Genomic DNA, 18832 nt, shown 5'->3' with positions numbered 1-18832 from the left:
AGAGGCACTGATCTCAAGACACCAGCTGTTTCAGTACTGGTGCAGGAAAGGTTAATGGAAAGCCTCGAGAGAGAATAAAAACGACCTTTACCAGTAAAGGAACAGCTTGAAAGAAGACAACGCACACCTTGGAAATTCAACAGTTAAAAAGCCAAAGGAAAAAGAGATTTCCAAGGAGAAGGCATCTGCCATTGCACACAGGCAGTGGTGAGGAGGGAGAGAATGCCCCACTGCAAGAGAAAACATTGAACTTGTTGGACCAGAGGAAGCATCTCTGCTTTCCTTCTGCATTTCTGATGTGAAATCCTGCCAGGCTGAGGACACAGCCTCTGCGATACGGGAGAGAAGACAGAAGCAGCTCATCGCATTGAAGAGGGAACAAGTATCAGCTGTGTACATGCATTTAGTGCTCCTCCTCGATCTGTGAAGTGTGTCAAGGCATGCATCCTGATTTTGGCTGGGATAGAGTTTATTTTCCTCCTAGTAGCTGATAGTGCTGTGTTTGGGATTTAGGATGAGATTTACGTCAGTAACACACTGATGTTTTAGTTGCTGCTGAGCAGTGGTCAAAGACTGCAGCCTCTCATACTGCCCTGCCAGCAAGCAGGCTGGGGGGGGCACAATGAGCTGGGAGGGGACACAGCCAGGACAGCTGACCCAAGGGCCAAAGGGATGCCCCATACTATTTGACATCATGCTTATATATGAACCAGGGGAAAGCTGGCCAGAGGCCACTGCTCAGGAACCGGCTGGGCATCAGTCTGCAGGTGGTGAGCAACTGCACCATGCGTCGCTTGTTTTGTATATTTAATTCTTTTATCATTACCTTCATATTCTATCCTATTAAATAGCCTTTATTTCAACCCACAAATTTCACTTTTTTCCCCCTCAATTCTCTCCCCCATCCTACAGAGTGAGGGAAGTGAGCGAGCAGCCATGAGCTGTCTGCCAGGACAGTCTTTTTGGCACCCAACACAGGGCCTGAAGTGGTGAGACCAGATCTGACCACAGCATGTTAAAACAAGCTTGTTACAAGTTGCGTTATGTAACACCTTACTCACTGTTTATGTTCTCTGTTGAGATGTTCATCACCTCCAGAGGCTGGGCTACCATTATCATTTTGTTGTAGTTTGTAACAGTGGCTTATGACATAATAAAATTGCTGTTTGTAAGACTAATCTGGTATTTGTACTCAAGCATTGCCATCATCTCTGTATTTCAGGAACAAACCCTCAGAAACTAATAACACCACCTTTTACCTTTTCTCCTCAGAGAGCCAATCTGTGGGTGAGATCTTCCTCCACCTTTCCCTTCTCTATCCCAGCCAAAACCAGGGCAGCATGTCACTCTGTGAAGCACTGCTTCCCTCTGAGAAACAGGACCCAAATTCTGCCATATCACAAATTTTGAGACTGCTTAGTAGAGTTTTACTTTAGTCTCTTCAAATTTAAAGCTATTATCCTTGCTTTATCCTACGCTTTAGCAAAGCTGTGTACTAAGCATAAAGTGAAAGGGTATTTAAGCTCTGGTATTTGGATTTAATTACCCCTACTCCATCGTGACATGGAGCAAAGCTTTTTTCAGAGCTTTGTTTTTGGTAATCACAAAAATAGAAGACTAAGGGCCAAAACCAAACAAACAAAAAAAAAAAAACCCCAACAGATGGATAGCAATATTGACAGCCCTGAACCCTGAAAAATCACCAGTCATTCTCTGTAAGGATCACAGTGTTTGAATTGCATTTTAATTGCTTTGCAAGCTTCTAAAGTCCCTTTAGGTCATAAAGGTTTTCATACTGTCTGGTTACAAAAAGAAACACTAAATATCATAAGATCAGCGATAAAACTGAAAATATTGAAGTAGTTTGCATAATTAGTACATTATCTTCATGTTGGAGCCAAGAATCCTCCTTCCATCAGAATTTTAAAGTTTACATAACCTCACAGTTGTACTTTTAAACTTCCAACATTTAGATTAGAAATGACAAAACCTATTTTCTCCTCAATTATTAACTGAATGTAAGGAGTGCTGTCTGTTGAACTCAGGAGAGCAGATTCTCAGACTCTGACCCATTGTCAACCATTTTAAGCCGACAAAAATCTTTTCTGGAGCTTGATGTTACTTCCCCTTTTAGGAATATTTATGCTTAATTAGTATAATTAATATTTACTCATATAATTAATAAATTCTTGCACAGCAAGTGTGATAAAAGGTATTGGAATTAGGATCAGAGGCTAAAAATATAGAAGCTATATTAGACAGCCTGGGGCCCCAAAAGACAGCAACGTACTACAAAACCCTGAGAAAACTTGATGACAGACAAGAAAACCAGGAGAAACAGAATTAACACAGAAAAATCAGAGGCAGAAACAAATAGCAAAACCAAATAACTTGGATCCTGAAGTTCAGGAACGGTTTTCTTCTCCTCTGAGCCTGTCCTGCTCTTCGCTCCTCAGACTCTGCTCCTAGGAGCAGCTCCCAGCCCGCACCCGCTCCGAGCAGGGCTCTGTCGGGGAAGCCAGCCTGCCCTCGGAGCGCAGCCTCCCTAGGGCTTCCCTCTGCTCTGCCTCTCCACGTTAGGCAAAATGTGCAAACCCAGTCCATCTTCCACACTAAATAATTAAGTACAGCATGAATAAAAACACATTATCCCCCACCTATCAGGCTTCCAGAGATTTTATTGTTTCTTTTAAGTAGCCTTTCACGAGCTGTACTTCACAAAATAGAAATTCAAACTCAGAATTGCTTGAGGTCGTTTGGAAACCTTCAGCTCTGCAGATCTATTTGTGCAAGAAAGACTCCTGACATTAATAAGAAGGTAACAAATTATTAGTTACTCTTAAAGCCTTAAATTATTAGTATTAAATTGCTCCGGAAAAGATACGAGAAATTCAATTGTATGAGATACACAAGATAATTTTTTTTAAAAAAAATCATAATACAAGGTCATAAAAAGGAAGGAATTGCTGTCTTCCCTTGAAATAAAACCAAATCCAACAACTTGATGACACATTCCAAAGAGAAAAGGTAAACATTTTCCATTTGCTCAAATTATTTTTCCATCTGCGAAGACGCAAAGATTTTTTTATTCCAACCTAATAAAAGTATTCAGACAGCTCCCAACTCCTTCTCAAGGTCTAAATAATCTCACTTTTGTGATTCAGAGGTAAATTCAATGTTTACAGTATTCAATTAATCTCCAGACAGGTGACAGAGCTAATAACATCTCGGTTGGGTAAATGGAAAAAAAAGATTAAGACCAGCCACAGTTGCCTGTGTCATCATCCTTTGCTGCCAAGACTGGGAAGTGGTTCCAGAGCAGCTTCTTACTTTGATGGCCATTTAGTCACATTGAGTAAGAAGAAATAAGCCCAGACAGCTGGAACAGCAGCACGGCTCACCCGCAGCCATCCTCTCCCTGCACTTCAGAGTGTGTCATCATCACAGAAATGTCACGAGTAACTTAAGAATTGACATCTCCAGCCAATTGAAAGTAAAAGTCAGTGATGTTACTGGGCTTGATGATTAAAACAGCAGTCACAGTGAGCAATCATCTAAAACCAAAAATTGTATGTTTAAATTAATGCTCAAAAAAATCAGCAAAGTATTCCATAAATCAATTAATTGCTGACCTTTTGAAACCAGGCCTATATAGACTGTCTAGACTGGACAAAGGAACGAGAAACTGTGCATCAAGAGTGTTTGGCTGGCTGGGTTACAGCAAAAAATAGTTGATGTCAGTCCATATCCACCACCCATCCACAGAACCCCGAGTCTTGCATAAACACTACCCAGTGGACGTGCTCCGGTAATCTCACACGGGTTATGAAACAAGCAGTATCTCGAATCAGACATTTGAAGAAACTCTGCAGAACAACAGGCTTTAACACACTTCCTAATCCTCTCTTCCAAAACTTAACAGAGCTAGATTTTCTCCAGATTCCCCAATATTTACGTATGGGTGCAGTTATCCAAACAAGTTTACAACACTGTTGCAACACCTGTCTAAATACTGATAAAGGTTTATTTAACACAATATTTATTCTCCTTGTAACAGAGATAGCCATTTGAAATGCATTTAGAACATCAAACAAAGCACAGACAATAGAAAACAAAACACAAATTGCCATTATCCAAGTATCAAAATCATCTCAATCTGCTTCCTGCACCAAAGTTTTGACAGTAGTGAGAGAAAAGGATATTAAATTAAACCCCAACAGATTTTGTTGCTACAGGTGAGAAAATGGAAAAAAGATGATACTTCAGTTGGACTTCAATTTTTCACCTCAAGCACACCAAAAAATAAATTATTTTTTTTTTTTAAACAATCAGTTATAGATGATGCTTACAACTAAAGGAAGTTTATCCAAAGATCAATGACAGCATGGTATATGTTATTGGCCTGTCTCAGCCTCTATGCTAGCTATATCATTGTCAAACTTAATTGTGGTTACTTGAAGTGAAACAAACGCATTAAAACATGCTGCCATATTACGTTAACAGATCTGAAGTTGTACGTGTCATTCCATTACACTACATCTTAAACCGATTTAATACTGTGTAATACAACATGACAAATTAGTAAACAAAGGATAACAAGCCTGTCTACTTGATATCAAGTTAGTTAGCAAGTTCAGAACATTTTATATAGAAGGAAAACCCATCCCCCTCTGCTGACTGTTTGAAAGGGTTTTTTTCTATATACCTGGCCAAGGTATTGCCCTAGTATTTGCATTTCTCTTGACTTTCTAAGTAAAACATTCCTATAGCAGCCCTGTAAGGCAAGTAGAACCATTTCCCATTTCACAGACAAGAGGTTAAGCAACAGAGGAAGCCTAAAGGATATATCCAAAGTCAAACAAAAAGCCTTTGCGAGCACTGTTTCCCCAGCTGCTAGCCAAGCCTCTTTAACCACAGGACAATTCTGTATTAAGTCTTAGGATTGCAAAATCACAAGTTGGATTAGGAAAGAATTATACTTGAAAGAATTAAAGTATCAAGTATGCAATAGTTGCTTTTTTGCACATGCCACCCAGCCATGCACACACATCCTTGGCCTCATGAGCAGTCAACCTCACTCTTCCCATCTGAGCCAGGCTGCTGCAGTCACACAGCAGACAAGATATCGAGCAACATGAGCAAAGACCACCACATGCTAAAGACTGTTTGGGGAAGGTATCACTATATACGACTTCCATATCTATACCCTTCCTCAGGTATATGGTACTAGACACCGCACATAAAAAGATAAAACAGAAGAGACTGCAGACTAACAGACAGACCTTCGGCTTGAACCAACACTGCTACCCCTACAACGCAGAGAAAGAGCTTCAGAAGCCAAACATTAAGTCTAATGAGAGAGAATAACTTATGCTTTGAAGTGAGGCCAACAGCATACCTGGTAAAACAGTGTGTCACAGTGACAACGAATTCACTGTAGAAAAGCAGATACTAAAAGCTTGGTAATAAACCACCAGCGCTCACTGCCTGGTCCTCTGGTGCCAGCGGGGTCTCAGGGACCACTCTCACCTGGCACAGGCAGCACAACCATAGCAGAAGGCTGGGGTTCAAGATCCACAAGACCCTAAACTCAATCCCAGCTGACAGTGATCCTCCTGAGATGGTCCAGCACATGGGTGTTTCCAGAGGGGTAATGAACAAGGAAAGAGATAACTGCCAAATGCTCCTTCCCTGGCATTCTAAGAAGCACATCTCTGAAAACCCAGCAGAAAACCCAGAGTGGGATACGCTCCCTCCTGGAAAGAGGTTTTCACACCCTATTTGAACATTCTCCTGACCCTAACCCCACACTAAACAGACCCGGCAGGTCTCCACGGCGCAGCAGAAGACTGAGCAGGCAGACACTGCTACAATCGAGCAGAAGACTGCTTTATCTTAATCTGATTATGGGTGGAAAATAACATGCAGGCTTCTGTGTGGCATAGACTCACCTCCGACTCCTACAGTGCAGGGCTGAGCGGTAGCGTAGCAGTATTCTGACAGCCTGATCCACTGCTTGTGGACAAGATCATCATAAGCCAGCACAAGCACAGTCCCGCTGAGTGTGGGAATCGATCCCGTTCTGCCTTTCTTTTAGCCCTTCGTTTGTAGCTGCCAGTCTTCTTCCATCTCCATTTTCTGTAGAGAAAGTCAGAGGAGTTCAATCAGTATACAGGGTAAGGAGACAAAGGCCAATCACCGTAATTCCCACTAGAAGCCAGGTAGGGAGACTTACAGCCTAACAATGAGGGAAAAAAATAGATTCTAAAGAAAAGCAAATCTCCCCAAACTCAAAGAACACCATGCTGCAGAAGGCCAAAACAAGTGCTCAAAGCTGCATTTCAAATCCATGGGTGGACATTATCTCAAACATTGGTTTGAGAACAGAAAAGACTCCTCAAATTATTAAACCGATTTCAGGTGAGATCCTTCTGCCAGACCCATGAGAAGATTCTGCACTCCACAGCAAATCTAGCCTCCCAGATGAGAAAGGAACAAGACCAGCACTCTTGACCCCAACAGCTTTTAACGCTTACTTCACCCCATGCCAAACCAGGCCTGGAATTCAAAATCCAACTTCCAGCAGCTTGGAAGCAAAAGCAGGAAAAGAGAGGGAAGGGCCAGCTGGGCAAGGACTTGCACTACTGGGAAACCATCGGTCTGCCTTAAACTCCGAGCAAGATGGTTTCTCCAGCTCAAGGCTGTGCTTGGTGGCTGCTGTTGGGTGGCTCTGCTGCCTGAGCAACTGATGCACCAAAGCTTGGCACACTTGAAGATGGGGCAATTGCAGCATTGATTTGATAAGCTTCAGTAAGGAGAACACCATGTATTTCAAAGCCAAAAGGCAGCTCTAAGGCAAGTTCAGTCCCACCACTCCATTTTCATCTGGACTGGAGCTTTAGTCTGGCCTCATCCAATGACTCATGATCAGCATCTTTAAAATTCAACTAGAAACAAAGATAAAGCCATAAGTACAGACATAGAAAAGTCTGCAGCTTTGAGTATTTGCTTTTTTTCAGCTAACAGTTTGGTCACTATAGAGTCAGACTACTTAAATAGGTTTTAAATCTTGCAGACCTTTGAAGACTTCCCGTCACACAGAGAACAACTGTAGCAGACTGAAAGTTTTGGCAGTTTATAGTTATCTGTTGGGGTTTCTCTTACAGATAATTATAAGAGATTCTCTTTTACAGTTCAACTAATTACACAACTTCCTTTGTCCATTAATGTCACTGATACTCTGGCCTCAGCCCTGCAAGGGTGCCCTCGTGGAGATGGAGAAACAGAAGAAACCATAAGAGTCCTGTTATCTTTAAAAACCTTGAAAAATCCAAGACTCCCGGTACTTTCATCACTGTTTTCCTAGTCATATTGGTTCCAGGCAGAGAAAGCAATTAAGTGCACGCTGCTATTTAAAAGCGCAGGGATAAACACACTGAAATTAAACAAAACAACTAATCTAGTAAGTATAAAAGCATAGTTTATATCTTTGACACAGCTACATTTCATCTCAGTGCAAAGAAACTGAATTTCATTTCCTAAAGATCAAATAGCTTTCAAATCTGGAAAAGTCTGAAGTCCAGATCTAGGAATGAACAGAAAGTGGAGATTTCTTTTTAGTTTCTATGGAAGCAATTCTTTCAGTTTTATTTGTAAAACTGGCTAAACTCATGAGTCAGACTTTTCTACTGGAAGACTTTGTAACATATGTAGATACTGTAGTCTAAGGAAAAGCACTATTCTGTGTTGAGTGGCCATGACAATCCATTAAATGAAGCAACTATATTAGGAAAATATGTCTGCTGTTTTATTAGCTGTTCTGAGGCAGACATGATGATCTGAGCCTAGAAGATTTATACAGACAGTATATTTTATTAGATCAAGTACTGAAACCGGGGAGAAAAAAAAAAAAAAAAAGACAAGCTCTTAGACACATGAGCCATGCAGACAGTTGTCCCCATTACAACAGTCAGTCTAATAAAATATATTACTTCTTACTATAAACCTTCCTTCTCTGTAATTTTCATCATTGCTAATGCAAAAACTTTTTAAGTGACTCATACTTTTTTTTAATTTTCTCCTTTTCTGAAAAGTTACACATCAGCCACACAAGAACTCCAGTACACAGGAGACTGCTGGAGCACATCAGACACTTAAACCTGGCACCAGTGCTGCATTCGCTGTTCACAGTCACTGCTGCCTCCAGCTGCATCAGCAGGAGGATGCCACTGCCTCTGGGGCAGAAAGCATAAGGCTGCTCCTGTCCCTGTGACTCCCCACAGCTCAGTCTTTGCCACCAGGAAAACATGCAAAATCCCTATTGATTTTCAGAGTGCTACACCACAGTTTCTCTCATTGCAATTCCTGAATTTCTTGTTTGTTCCTTCCCAAACATGTACTGCCAAGATACTTTACCTTAGCAAGCAGTGTAATAACCTCTGCACTGACAGGAGATGGGTATCTTGCTCAGCTGTGTCGAAGGTTCACTTAAAAATACACTCTGTGACCTTGATGCAGATTTAATCTGTCATTGTACACTCAGTTTAGCTCCAATCTCGCCTTTTTGCAGTCCTGTCCTAAAAAAGTCAACTAGATATCTTTTCATTCACTTGCAACATACTGAGTGACCTTGGCAATAGTCTAATCTATCTTGGCAGATTTAAGATAGAGAAAACAAGCAGTAGAGACAGACCTGCTGGTTTCTGCTATTGATCAGTGACTTGAGTGAAAGCTCATTATGAGCAGAAGGAACGTGTCAGGTACAAGTTCTCCTACAGAGCAGCAGCAAGCGAGATGAAGAAACTCCTAACCAAAGAAAGGGTGGTTGTGCTTTTGCTTTTGGCAGAGGGAAGGAAAAAAAGGGCAAGGCAAGAAAGGAGGAGCAGACAACACTTCAGGTCTACGTAGGCTGCACATCAGGAACTCCCAATTAAGTAAACTAAGTTTACTTAACTGAAAAGTAACAGAACATTTGTTTTCAAATTAGTAAGGTTACATTGTCAAACTTTACAAGAAGAGAACAAAACTCATAATACTGTTTCTCTGTGTACTTATATATATGCACATTAAGATAATACTAAGATGTATAATTATACACACACTTTAAGTAGTATACTATTTAGAGTATTCCTTCTGCCACTCAGAAACTCAAAGAGAATACCCAAGAACACAAGAACAGTCAAACAAACCCTTATTGTTGCACTTTCAATCAGTGCATAATGCAGAAACATATTGCTCTGTTTGAATAGTGCTGCCTTGCCTCAAGACAGGTCTTTTTACTCAAGACAGTTACTCCGTACTAGCTGCTGAAGCACATCTACCATGACCTGGTGCATCTCTTCCAGCCTCCCCAGAGCACAAGCTGGCAGTCATGCCAGGCTGTTTGGCACTTCTATTATCCTCTTTGCTCAGACTACCTTTGTACCCCAGGACAAAGACTGCTACTTGCCTGTCTCTGAATTTTATGGGAGGAAGCATAATCAACACTCCTTTCACAAGATGCCCCAAACAAAATACTGCACGGTCACTGGGAGAGACAGCAGCAAAGTCTCACCCATCACCAAGACTAACAGGACACCAAGAGAAACATTTGCTGAGGGAGATGCTCCCAGGGCAGAGGCCAGAAGCAGTTCCTGGATTCCAGGGTGTCTCAGAACTCCTCACAGGAGGCAGCAGTTTAGATGACCAGCACTGCAGTCCAAGCTCTTAACTCCAAAGCTGAAGCCAAGGTAACAGCCATGCTCAGGTTTCTCACTGGTGCTGCACTCTTCCATTATGCCTTAATATCTGTAAGAAAATACAACTATGCTTCCTTTTACTGCAGTGTGGCTTATCCTCCAACCTCCACAGGTCAAACCCATGTCAAAATTTCACATAAGTATCAGGTGGTAAACTGAGCTAGATGAGAAGGAGAATATCCAGCATCCAGCTGAGAAGAGAAATATCAGACACCAGGGGATGTTTACTGCTTACAGACTTCACACCAGGCAAAAACATAATGGGTGTGTGGGGAACAGACAATGGAATAATTGAAAACAAGCAGGAGTAGGTACACGCAAGGAGGGAGAAACAACAGCACAGGACAAATCCTACACAGGAGACCTGATTCTTTCTCGTTCCTCAGTTTTAGAAGTCTAACCCCAGCTCATTTTATTGTGCCTGCATGGTCTCCTTTAAAGGGTCTGTTAGGTCAAAGACACTCAGTTGCCATCCCTTCAATCATACATTAAAAAAAGCAAAAAAAACCTCTAGATAAAAATTAGGCAGAGCAAGACATCAAAAGGAGAAAAATCATGTAGCAGAACTCGGGAGAGATATCAAGCAAGCAAGCGAGCAGTCATGCACTGTGTGTGCAGCTGATCCACCCCAGTAAATGTCAGCTTCAGTAAAGGTCACCGTCTGTATTGATTCCTCAACACTTCAACGCAGGCGATTCTGTACAGCAACTCCTTTCATGATGGATCAGACGGTCGAACAATTTAGCATACTGATGAAGGGAGGGGAGAGGGACAGAGAGCAAAACGTGTGCTATTTAACTTGCTGCTAGTATGCATGGGTAGAAACATCATCAAACCATAAACACATTCATGTGTGGTGAAATAAAATGCATTACTGACTACCAAACAAATACCCTCTCTAACATATACATATATAGAGGTATTAAAATAGGATTATCTGCATCCTTGCAGATTTTCAAAACCAGACTGGATAATACCCTGAGCAACCTGGCCCGATCTCACAGCAGGACATTAGACTAGAGACATCCCAAGGTCCTTTTCAACCCGAGTTATCCTGTGATCCATGAAACTGAGACACATACCATGAAGGTACAAGTATGGAAGCTATATGTGTGGAAGAACAACATGATGGGTCATATCCTAATTTCCACACCAGTAGTTGATAACCTCAGTAAAAATATAACCTCAAATACAATGCAAGATTTTAGAGGTTTCTTATCTTTGAGGTCAAAGAAACTATCAGGGGAAGATTCTCAACCATTTTAATACTTAAAGTTAGACACTATACTTTTAAAAATATTTGACCACCCACAATTTGCTGGTCCAGGTACAGAATTCACTAGGTGAATTCACATAACTTACATTGCATAGGAGAAACCTGTTACAATCTTAAAAGCTTCCTCTGGTCTCGCTCTATGAAACCAACCTGGTCTACATCACTGCCATTGTACCTTTAAATCTGCCAAAAGGCACCTCGCAGTAGATGCGAATTCAGAGTCAGAGAAACTAATTGGAATTACAGCGAGGGCCAGGATCCAAAGTATCAGTGAACTTCTACCTCAGGATGCTCATCACCATCATAAAAAAATACTCTGCTATCAAAAGGTCTCACTGTCGTTCAATACAACAGGGGTTTTCACAGTGACGTAAAGGTTTTCAGCCTTTATTGCTCTTCAGTGCCTGCCAGTTTAGTACCTGAAGGCAACCAATACCACTTTTGATAACCAAATACCTTTTACCTCCCCATCAACAGTAGGTAATAAAATGCGTCCCAGTAAGTGTGCTAGAAATACAGCAGTAAATACAGATCATGAAGAACCTGCTAGACCAGCTAATCTCCTCAGAGGTCAACACTATAACAGCAATTAACTGCGGACATTAATACTTTCACAGACTAGTAGTGCTTTCAAGCTTTCCGGATGAAAAAAAGCAGGTCACCAAGTTGTTCTTTGTGGTTGCAACTTGTTTTGCATTTGTCTAGAAAAAGACCTACTGACAAATCTAATTACTGAGCTACATTAGCTGGAAAAAAAAAATAAAAGTCATATGCATGTAAGTGCCTATTTTATATTTTAACTGCCAACTACACAGCCCTAAATTCATCAGACATCCTTTTATTTAGAATAGGTACTATATTCCATATGAAATTAATTATCTCACTGTTGATGGACTGTTGGTTATTATGCCCCTTTGAGATGTAAAGTCTCAGTGGCACAACTTCCAAAAGGAGCAGTGGTTTGAATGTGCATGTACATTCCCCCTAGAATATACACAAAAGGGGAAGTATTTACCACTAAGATAAACCTGACATTTAAGCTTAGAGCATAAATCTTTAAGTTTTCAAAAGACAAATTCCAAATAATGGCTTCTTTTCAAGCAAATACATATTAATGAATATTTGAGAAGTATGTAAAGGCACGGAAGCATAGGACAAAGGGACATTCTGTGGGGCAGATCTCCAGCTGGTGTAAACTACCACAGCTAATGGACTTCCTTCAACTATGTATGTGAAACAACTGCATTGTTATTTCTACCAGATACTAGAAATTTATACCAACTGTGTGATCTTCAACAAACATGAAGAAATAGCTCCAAGCCTTCACGTCAGAAGGTTTTTTTCAGCATAGAGCCAGAAGAGAAAGTCTCCCCTCCAGGCTTGATGCTCCATATTACCACCACCCACATATACCTGCATGCTTCACTCTTCATATCCACCATATGTATCTACTGCATTCATGGGCCAAGCAGAAGTACTCGTCAGCGCTGGTACCACCAGAGGATGAATCAGGCCTTTTTGTCTTAATCTTAAGTGTAACTTAAAAAAATATCTAACCCAACTAGTTCATTGCTATGTCGTACCTGGCAAGAGTGATTGAGAGGAGCAGTCACAGTAAAACAGCCTATGGTATTTCATGCAAGCTACATGTGGTTAATTACTAACTAGTTACTGATAATGGGCCCCAACCTAATGGCATGAGTAATGGGAAAGATTAGGAAATAAACATTTGAGTGACATATTTGTGTTTATATTGAATTAACACATTTCTACAGATTCATACCCTCACAGGCTATCCTTACCCAAAACAAAGAAAAAACAGCCACAGAGACCAGGCAACTAAGGGTTTGGTTTCTATAGATTTTTGCATTTAAACCACCTACTTCACAGCTACAGAATAAGTAAGTGAAAGTGGATGAACAGCTTATTTATGAACCAATCGGTGCACCGGAGGAACACTTTGATGATCCACAGGCAACAGCACATTTTCTGGCCTTGGCCAATTTACAGCATTTCATTTTTGTGGGGGTTTTGGGTTAGGGATTTAAAACTCTTCAGTTACAAAACAGAAAGTGTTCTTATTAAGAAAAAAGTCTGGAAATGAATGCTTTGCTTAATAACTTCCAGTAGCCTTAGCGACAAAAAAGCCCTATGGGTTTGTTCATGTCTTTCTACACACTCAATTCTTAGCTACATCCTTCTTCTAAAGCATCACTACTGCATAACCAATGAATAATTTAAAACCCCTAAACCAAACAGGATACTGTCTCCAGACCTGTGAGTAAGACACAGCAAAACAGTCTATCTGGAAGAATATGATCATAAAAGTGTGTTCTCAAGATACCAAGAGTCAAGTTACATCGACAGCTGTGCTTGAGACAAGAGTAATTGAATTTCCTGTAAAGGGTACATACTAGTGTTTGGCCTGTCTTGATTTAAGCTAGAGTTCATCAAACATTTCCAGAATCAGTGACAGAGACATAATACAGTGTCCTTAAAGCCACCTGATTGAAAATAGAACAGGGCATCTGTAACTGAACCGCTAAGAAAGTCTCATTGGCAGGTATGTTCCTTCCAGAAGGTAAGTAAGAAGACATTCAATAACACTGGCTTGCTTTTTTCCTCTTCTTCTAAGAAGTTTAAAAACAATAATCAAGAAGTCTTGTTTTCTTCTTTTCTTTCCCTGCAGCTCAAGGCAGGGAGCAAAAGCACGGTCCAGGGCTGGGCAGAGCACCAGCAGACCTGCACTCAGCTCCTCATCCATCTCCTTGTCACGCTGCAGAAGCTGCTCAGCTCCCTGCTCGTATCAGGTACCACTAACAGCCCTCTCCCCAATTCACCTCTAAGGCTGGAAATCATTAAAAGACATTATTATTTATTTGTTTTTGCTGTTGGGGGCAGAGGATTGATCTGAAACTAAAACAGATCAGTTGAATAAGAAAGTACTTACTGCTCCACACTGGGAAACTATGGCCAGCCCTCACAACAAGACTTTTTTTTTGGAACGTAGTTCACTAACCAGCCATACTATTCCCAAATAATACCTTCCATTATGCCAGAATAGTCCTTCAGGCTTTGATAGCACAGTACACTAAAGAACATCCTCAGTTTTAGCTTCATTTCATTGAGAACTTTAAGGTACTCCTGTTTCAGCAGGAACTGTGAATACACTCTATGTGACAAACCTAGTAGGGAAAATTTATAATGTGTAGGAGGACTGAAAAAATGCAATTCTTATGTGCCTGTTAAGAAAAGCTTCAAAAGCTTTGCTTTGAAGTAAAGTGTTAATATTTTTCATAAAATATTTATAAAGTGGTACATGATATTTATAGAAGAATACAAGCATATTTTTATAGACAGCTTGGAAATTCTCAATACTAGGTTTAACAGAAAAAGTGAACCTTTGCTTTTGAGTGCTTTGCATCCTTTTGCATAATTTCATTGACATGTTAGGTTTCTTATTAAATTTTATAGGATGATTTCAAAAGGCTTCCCAATGGTTATAAAATTATACTAAATTTGATGGAGCTTTTTCACAACAGACAATAGGGGCACATCTCTTATAAACCTATTAGAAAAAGATTCATTTTATTTTCTCATAAATAAGGTTTCATCAGAAACATTTACAATTTTATACAACAGTTTAAAACTGTTCACTGAATCCCCGATAACCTGCTCAAAAAGGAAGTACCGGCAAGAAAAGTCTGTGGTCTCAATATCCAGGTTTAACATCTCAACACTTCTGGATGAAGCACAACACAGCGGAGCCAGCACACGCTGTAGGTGCCGCAGCCTCCAGAGCTCCCTGCTTCCCCACTCGCCCGGGCAGTGCTCACACTGCTCTTTGGCCTTACTGCATCCACTGCAGCGATGCTGATTACTAATTTCATGCAGCCTAAACCCACCACATGTTGAACACCACACTCTATTCACAAAAGAGCCTTCACTGCACCCACAGCTTGAGGTAGCTCCATTCTGCATGGATCACTGCGAGGTGGGTCTTATCTTCAGAGAACGCTTTTGTGTCCACAACAGGTACAGCACCACCCGTGCTGTCATCTGAAATAAGGCCAACAGCAGCTACAGAAGTGCTGCGTCACTTCAGCTCTGCCACAGAAACGTGAACATAAGGTTTATCCCCAAAGGCTCCAACTTCAATTTATAAAATAGAACAAGACCTCCAGACAAGGGGTCTTTCCAGGTGCTGTGCCAAAGGCCACTGACACTTCTGCCCAGAGAACACTATATCAGGTGTCAACTGCAGAGGCAGCTTTTACTTATGCCTCAGTACTAACATGTCAGTTAATCAAAAACATCCTTATTATTATTGGATTAGCACAGTGGAAGTATTACAGCCCCTCAATCTTTTATTCCTGTAGGCTATATATCCTCTCCAGAAAAAAAAAAAGTCTGTCTCCTTTTGGAATTGTGGATTTTTCTACTAAACAGAAAAGGTCAGCTTTAAAATTAAAGCGATACTTTTACAGGGTTATTCCTGTTCAGTGAATATAGCCATATTTCTTCAGCACATTAGTAGTATTGGATTTCTAAACCACATTTTAGTAGCTGACAACACACATATGCAAAAAAAACCATTATCAGTAACAATACAAACACTGAATGGAACAATTTAAAATGGGTCAACACTCCAGCAACATTTTATTTAAACATAGCACATGTAAAAGGATCACTCTGGATACTTATTAATCATGTGATAGGTATTAAACTGAAACATTTTAAGTCACTTCCCACAAAGATTTCCTAAGGGTCTCATATGCATAGAATTGTCATATCATGATTAAAAAAAATAGGTGTAAAATATTTCACCAGTCCACCATACTGACACAAAGCAAAATCAGCTATACTTAAGGTATGCTAGCACAACCTGTTCTTAAAAAGAAAAAAACACACCATCACCCAAAAAAAATCCAGAGACAGGGAGATCCAGGGATTCTACAAAATTCAGTGACAATATGTGCCTCCTGCTTACAACGTTTTGGTTATAAGCGGATATAAACCTCCTTGCAACATATGCTTATGTTCTGTTCTATTCCTAGGGTACATAACAAATACTTAATTACCACCCCCATTGCCACACAAGTGTGCACACAAACATGAGAAACAATGAACAGCTGATTTAAATTCTGCATGTGCAACATTTAATGCAAGTTGTAAACTATAAAAGACCAAGCTGTGTAATGTTTACTTGCAATATAAACGACTTGAAAGATTCAAGTCAATAGGAACCCTGAGGATTAATATGCATGTATTCCCTACACTGCTGTCAAACCACAGCCTGTCTCATTTAAACACACTTATTTCTGTAGTTCTGCAGATTGCCTTAAAGTGAATTACAGAAAAAACACAGATATTAGTATAATATAGCCATCACCTCTGCAGCAATGGCATCTTCTTGAACAGGACCTCCCTCTAAACATCAGCTTTAATTTAGACTGCAAGCTCTCCATGAAGAATTGGTTTCAATCATTTCTAGAAGGCACTTAGCAATGGACTATCATTATCATCACAGTGCTACCCATGATGATCACTGTCAGAGTTCCATACTGCAGAAAACTACACTACTTGATTCAGAAACTGTTGCCTAGTTTAGTTACTAAACCTATGACTTGTGGAAGGTAGAGAAAGACGTTCCAGCAAAGGAAATATAATTAGCACAATGAGGATCATCAAGCTTCCAGTATGTTACATTTAATGTTACAAACTTTTGTTACAAAAAATGTTACATGTAATGTTACAAAAAAATTACAATGTTACAAAGCTGTTTTACAAAAAGAAAACAAAGTGATTAGGGGGAAAAAACAAAATAACCAACAAAAAAACAAAACAAAAAATACACAAACCTTATGGGAAGTCTTATTTGAGAACCCACCAATTGTGGAATACTCACCTGCACTTAAAAGGGAACTAAAACAAAACAGAACTAAAGTCAGTTTCTACTTAGTTAGACAGTTGCAACAGCCTAAATATTCAAAGGCATCACAAAACATTTATCACAGGCAGGATTTGCACGCTCCTGCACGTAAGAGGGAAGAAAGCTGGCTAAATCTCTGCAAGATTGTCAGTAGAACAGCAGCCTACAAGCCATGTCAAAGAGAAAGCATCACCCAGGTCACAACCATATGGCTGTGCTAAACTACACAAAACTCTGCATCTAGCAGTACAGCCACTACTTACCTCTTCTTAAGTGCAGCTCTAAGAAATGCTTTGTTCTCCACTACCATGAGGTGATGAAATAAAAGATCTTTGCTATCCATCTCCTTTATAGGAGACAAGCACTTCCATCGTTAAAGGACTATTGTCACAAGTTGGATATTCCTGAGCACCTAAGCATTGCTACACTGTTTTGACAAGCCTACTGAGAGCTGCTGAAATATCATTAAAGTTTAACAAAACAGATTGCCCTTGAGCAGTAACACACACGTTGCCCTAGTACCCTCCCAAGCAAAGGCTGGTAATGAATGGAAAGCCTACAATAATGAAAAGCTATATTTTAAATGCTAATGTAGGCTTCAAAAAGGTGATATGGGAAAAGTGACAAAGGACAAAGGTAGTTTGTTTGCGAGGGGTGTGTGTGTGTGAACAAAAGATTAAAGGTAACTTGATCAAATGAACCTACCACATTAATACAACTAAAGTACTCTTTGAATCCTGTGTGCTACTCTGAAATAAGTTAGTGATTACAGACAAGCCAAAAAGGACCAACCAGTTTTGGGACATAGACCTCTCCAAGTACATACTGTTTTCTGAAACTGATTGTTCAAAACTATTCAGCTTTTAGACTCAGCAAAAACAGCGAGGAAGATGCTACTTAAACTTAAAATTCATACATGAAACTGCAGTGCATTTCTAACCTGTCTTAGGGGGTTCTTCCATTCTCTAGATGACTCTCAACAACAACTGCAGCTTTCACATCAGGTTACCCCGAGCTGTGTGATCTCCAGCATTGGAGAACCTCAAAGCTCAACTAGATGCAACCTTAGCAACCTGGCTGGCCCCCTCCAAGTGGGAGAATGGATCCAGACCGCCTCCAGAGCCACGTTCCAACCTGATACCACAGCTCTAAAAAGCTTTGTTTAGACAAACATCCATTTTTGTTTCCAAAAACAGTTCTCTGCACAAAAAATGGTAATAAATGATCATGTTGTATCAAAGTTGTAGGTGAGACAAGTACCACCAAAAGGAGGAATAAATGAAGCAAGAGAGAATAAAAGAGCATTCTAGCAGATATTCCCAAGCTATACCTTTAAATATCATCTCTGCACATGCACACACACGTGGCCTAACATGGAGCCTGTAAATTCTTCAAGTCTCACTGCCTATGAGCTCATTTTGGCAGAGAAATGATTAAATAGAGCTGTAGTGATTATATCTCCATCTTACACCAATACTAGAGGAACTTAATTTGATACAGTCCTGGTTAATAAACAGAAAACAGATGAAACAATTTATCTCTATTTACTACAAATTCCATGGGGAAAAGAAGACTTTGTCAAATCTGTTTGTGTCTTTAATACCGCACTGAAGTCTCTAGTAACTACTTTGCAGATCCTAAGGCAGAAGAAAATTCAATCATATTTTGGCTTCTAAGAGTAACACAAAATAAGTCCTTTTCTTTCTGCTTTGTTATCCTCATTAGAGATCACTCAAACGGTACCGAATGCTTACAGTAGCCTACATGCTTAAGGAACCATGTGGGTGGGTGACATCTGTAGACTCTGCCTTTAGGTAATGTCAAACTTTTCCACCCCAAAAATCTAGAGAACAGGCCAGTTTAGAGCACACAATACCCTTTCTGATG

General features: G+C 40.2%; 1 protein-coding gene across 12 annotated transcripts in view; it reads right to left on the bottom strand.

The window, feature by feature from the left end:
• Nucleotides 1-18832, bottom strand: part of LOC114012898 (uncharacterized) — a 204032-nt gene that overhangs the window by 170216 nt on the left and 14984 nt on the right. For 11 of the 12 annotated variants that reach the window (XR_003555638.2, XR_003555639.2, XR_003555636.2 and 8 more), the window contains exons 1-2: nt 17209-17367; nt 5952-6138 (exon numbers count right to left, since the gene is read on the bottom strand). The gene's annotated coding sequence lies outside the window, so the exon portion shown is untranslated. Of the gene's footprint in view, nt 1-5951; nt 6139-17208; nt 17368-18832 lie in introns of those variants that run through there. The other variant, XM_055804700.1, reaches the window with a different exon arrangement.

Source organism: Falco peregrinus, chromosome 5 (assembly GCF_023634155.1).
Source record: "Falco peregrinus isolate bFalPer1 chromosome 5, bFalPer1.pri, whole genome shotgun sequence".
In the NCBI taxonomy this organism is placed as follows: Eukaryota; Metazoa; Chordata; class Aves; order Falconiformes; family Falconidae; genus Falco; species Falco peregrinus.
The sequence above is the reverse complement of the archived record's forward strand: the minus strand, read 5'-3'. Positions and strand labels throughout refer to the sequence as shown.